The sequence below is a fragment of the Mizuhopecten yessoensis genome, unplaced genomic scaffold (assembly GCF_002113885.1).
Source record: "Mizuhopecten yessoensis strain PY_sf001 unplaced genomic scaffold, ASM211388v2 scaffold5091, whole genome shotgun sequence".
NCBI lineage: Eukaryota > Metazoa > Mollusca > Bivalvia > Pectinida > Pectinidae > Mizuhopecten > Mizuhopecten yessoensis.
In genome coordinates this window covers 29,738-34,729 of record NW_018405875.1, presented here as the reverse complement: position 1 = coordinate 34,729, position 4,992 = coordinate 29,738, and the positions used below count along the sequence as shown (strand labels likewise).

Genomic DNA, 4,992 nt, shown 5'->3' with positions numbered 1-4,992 from the left:
CTCAATTAAGTCGACAGTGTCAAGAGACTAGAAAGTGCAACAGCATATACACTACATAGTAACCATGAAGACTGAGATACTGTTAGCTGCGTTGATTGTCTGTGTAGTCACAGGTAAGATTCTCATATAAACAATTAAGTGTAGAACTATGTAGCAATACACATATATATCCAAATTTGTTCATTGAGTTTAAATCGAAGGTTTTCCAGTAAAAAAAATGCCAATATACGGGAAACATTTCGTTCTATTCAAAGTAAAAGGTCAAAGATCACGGAAAGGGTGTTGGGAAGGGGGCGGGGGGGGGGGCGGTGTGTGTAACAGGTACAGAATAGCGACAGATCTAGATGAACTACGTTCGTTATCGTAGCAAATTTTCTTTGATCTGAGTTGGCTCGGCCAGTTCATTCCGGTACAGCCACACTCAATTAATTTGTTTTGTTGTGATTGATATGTACACTATAATATTACATAACTGTTAAAATAGGGACGTATTATATGCCTTTCTTAAGAAGATGAAAAAGAAAAATACTTTCATATGCACCGTCCGTCCGTCCGTCCGTCCGTCCGTCCATCCGTCAAAAGGTGTTTAACCTTTTATTATTGGCATTTTTAAAATTGACATATGTTTTAAAGATTTTCAGTTTCAGTTTCTTCATTTCCAAGAGTCATCCGACCCATAGGTTAAATATCAAACAATTATATCATGTAGTACACATACAAGAGATTATTATACATATTTTTAAATCATAATTACGCAAAAATTTCGTTAACCTAAACATTTTGGAATTCTGTGATTGTATAATTATTTAATTAATTCAGCATAGATTGCAAACCTTCAGGTTTGTCGGACATCAACACCATATCGTTTGAGTACATAGGTAGAAACATAGTAATCAGTTGCAGTTCAAGGCTGGGACAAGTATTCTTAATAAAATTAAAATCATTTATGTACACAAAAAAAATAATTTGCCTTGCTTTATCCCAACCAAGCTTATTAGACCACCCTCTCCGTTTACTGGTGAAAAGCTTGGTCAACTTCATACATAGTACATTCTATATCAACTTCAATGCACAGTCCATTAATCCATACAAACTAATTACCAATTATCAATTGATTATATCACAAAGAGATTAATTCATGATATATATATATATATGATTCATATACTATACCGAATCTAATTAACCTATTTCATGTGTTCGTCGTAGCAGACGACATAGTTTGTAACACACGCTGTAGTGTGAAATAGGCTTTCGTTCTGCTGTAATTAAATATAGATGTTAAAACTTACCAAATCACTATTTAACAATATGTGAATTTTCGAGAAAATCGAATAACAATTGTATCAAACTTACAATCAGGCATCACAATATACATGTACTACCACAAATACATATAGTTAGACCAGAAATGCGATAACAAGCAAAACTTCAACCAAATTTTAGATCCATCGCTATAATCTCTGGGCTATTTCAAAGCCCAGAACTAACAACAATACGGCAAGAAACAAGCACAGTGACTCCAATTTTTATACAGATTTCAAAAGAGAATCGTGTTTCCTTTCACTCCAATGAATAATCCTTTAATCTATGTCTAATTAAAAATCAAAATACTGAAGGATACTCGGCATAAGATTTTTGACTTTGAAACAAAACTACCTAATATTAATTTGCAAATAATAATATTAAAAGAATGCATTCCATCAGTTTACTTATGTAACAGCAGACAGATAAGAGAAAAGAGAAGGTATATCTGGATTTTTAGTTTATTTTGAGTCAATTTATCGTCAATCGGTGCTGATATAGATTTGTATTTATGTTAATTATGCATTAATGTAAGCTTCAGTTTGCTAACAGTTTTATGGCTATTACTACGAACGAAATACAGAGTAAAAGTTATGGTTATATTTGCCATCGATATTGGTAATCGTTTTTTATCTGTTATAAAGTGGAACAGTTTACATCCACTATCGGACAGTGGTGAGTATATGTAGTTGTTATGAAAAAGCTAACGTAAATATGTAATTTGTCCCTTTTTAAACACAGGTACACAAGGGTGTGGAGGGCCGTTCTGTGTATACAGCCAGGGCCGGTGTGTGTGCAACTTCAAACGAATGGTTGCCGGAGAGTTGCCAACAACACCAAAATTGCATCAAAACAAAATGTTTAAACAACTGACAGGTCCTAAACTTGTGTCAAAACGGCAAGACGATGACCGACTTCCAAAATCCGGATATTAGCTCTTGGACGTACCTTCTATTTCCCGTTAATCTCTTACAACTTCCACAGCAACAGGAATCTTTCGATACTGTAAATTTCGACCTGTATCGCATTTGAAACATTTAAGTGATTTCGACGTATAAAATACTGATCATAACAAATTATATATACATGTATTATGTTGTTTATTTTGGTGAAAGCAATACAAACTAATGCAACCAACGTATGGATTTCTTTGTTTATGCGATGTTATAGATGTGAACTAAATGTCCGTAACATTATATAAAAAACTAAACATTTATTGTTCTTGTTCAAGATTGTTTGTTCCTAAGAATTCAGCGTGTTTCAAGAGGCTAGTTTGGTTTTAGTTGTGTCTTGTTTTATATGCATGGTTTAACCTCCTATTAATAGTTAAGGTCAATTGAAGAATAAAAATAAGTTTGACCTTGAATGAAAGGCTTAGGCTGATCAAACACAAAAAGTCATTCTACAAAGATTTGTATTGAAACATTTCCTGTTTTGACTTAAAAATACAAGTATTTCTCTGTGTCTTTGTTAACATTTGAAAATAAAGGCTTTCATAAAGAGAAATGTAACATGGGAGGTTTCATATAGGAAAATGTTAAAATGTATTTTTTCCTTATGATACAGGAGGGATATTTCATAAGGAAAATCTACTTTTTAAACATTCTCCTATATGAAACCTTGATAAGCATAAGCCTTTAATTCATGGTCAAACATATGTTTCTGTGAATACGCTTGCCAAAAAGCATTTGGTGTAAGAAAACTATTCCCTATTTACAAAAAGGCTCAAGTCACTTTGACTCTTAGGTCACTTCTGACACTTATCAGCAACCTATTGTTACAAGAATTATGACGGATGAGCCTATGCACTTAGAGCTGGTCGAACTAATTTTTGTGACGTAACTGTGTCAACAAGCAGTGTTGAACGACTAGATTTTTGTTAATAACCCACGCTTACGTGTGAGCGTGCGCGAACTAATCAACCAATCAGATCCTCACCTTTGGCGGACAGTCCGTTTGACTTATGACCTGTTGTTCCCACAGACCGTCGTTTTTCTCTGGGATTGAAAAAAGGTAACATCGAATCTAACGACTGTACTCTCTAAAATTTACAACTCGACAAACCCTAACAAAACAACAAAAACAAACCAAAAAACGTGTTGAAAGACTCACCAAAATCCGGCTATCTATATAGAAAACACCCCTGTAACCAATAGCTAACACCAGTGATGTCTGCTAAAAGATCTGATAGAGTAACCGTACCGAACCTCAAGTTATACTGCAATAAAAGGATACACAAATATAAAATAAACAATTAGGCTAAAAATAATACAACTTTGTCTAATCATTACTACCCTTTCGAACACCTAGGGTGTACTTTAGAAAGGGGTACACTGTTGCCTGTATACAGATATCTATAACTTCAAAAATGTAAAAAAAGCAAGTTTTCTCCCTTACATTAGATTGCATATCAGGAACATGTAAATACTGACCTCCTTCTTTACCAATTCTAATGTCTAAAAATAAAACCATGTTAGATTTAAACAAATCTATCCTGATTAAACTACTAACTTCAAACTAAGCAATGGTATAGAAGTACATAACTCCTTCAACAAAATACTTACAGGAACATGTAAATTCTTCAAACCTTTTTGTAATTCCAAAGTTAACTAAAATGTCACTGCAATTTGGCAAAGTTCTTGAATATATGATGGTCATGTGATCCATTCTGGTGTCCTCTCACCTTAGAGTAAGAATAAGTGCAGGAGGACACAATGGAACCCAACTTATACAGCTTGGACGAAGCTTTTCTTGAATATGAAAGCAAAATGCTTAATACACTGGCACTTACTTAAAACTTACCGTCGTGTTTGTAAAAGACACAAAACCTAATCCTGCAAGTCTGTCAACACCTTCGTTACCAGTGTGGCTCGTTTTTTTTCCATTTCTGTCGGGACTCTGTTCCTGGAAAGACCATCGAAACTGCTCTCTTTGTATGACCATTCTGTTGACATGAAAGTATGTGGAACTGGGACCAGTGATCAATATCCATGTAGGTCACAGCTGAACTAGTTGTCGCACAGGCATACCAGTGTTAGGGATAACACCTTTGTAACAGTATTGGTTAAGCCATTATAAGTTATCGCCCTTGATGTGAAACTCTCCAATAGCGTTGGTAATAAAGTCAGTCTTAGTCCGCCATTCGAAGAGTTGAGTTCTCTCTACAACCTTAACACTGTATAACCTGTTTAATTGAAAGTTTACATCAAATAGTTGAAGCCTATTGCTTTACAAACTGATATAAAAGTTCCATTGACCATCACATTAATTACAGTACATATTGATATGTAAGAATAGTCTTAAGAATATAAATACCATAATAAGGTTTCTTTTTCTTTTTCCTGTTTTTCCTACTTTCGAATTTGTATATAGTGTGGATGAATTCAACTGGTCACAATCATTGTTGCTATCTCGGTGAATTCAGTCCTGACAACTGGTAACAGTCGCTTTTCATTGTTTTCAGTACCCTTACCGATGTCCCACGTTTTTAGGTGTTTTTTGTTTTTGTGTTTCACGTCCTATTTTAAAACAGCAATGGTCATTTAAGGACGTGTCAGGTGGTGGTGGTGGTGGTGGTGGAAGAAACCGGAGTTCCCGGAGAAAAACCATCGACTGTAATTTACACAATGTTTGTAATTATTTAAAGTATTGTTTCACTGTGGGGGTTTTTAAGATCAACTACGGTAT

At 34.6% G+C, this 4,992-nt stretch overlaps 1 long non-coding RNA gene across 1 annotated transcript; it reads left to right on the top strand.

Moving 5' to 3' along the window:
* On the top strand, nucleotides 1–2,522 carry LOC110450195. The gene is made up of 2 exons (XR_002462945.1): nucleotides 1–113; nucleotides 2,047–2,522. It is a non-coding gene; the product is annotated as an uncharacterized LOC110450195 (long non-coding RNA).
* Nucleotides 2,523–4,992: the final 2,470 nt, after the last annotated feature.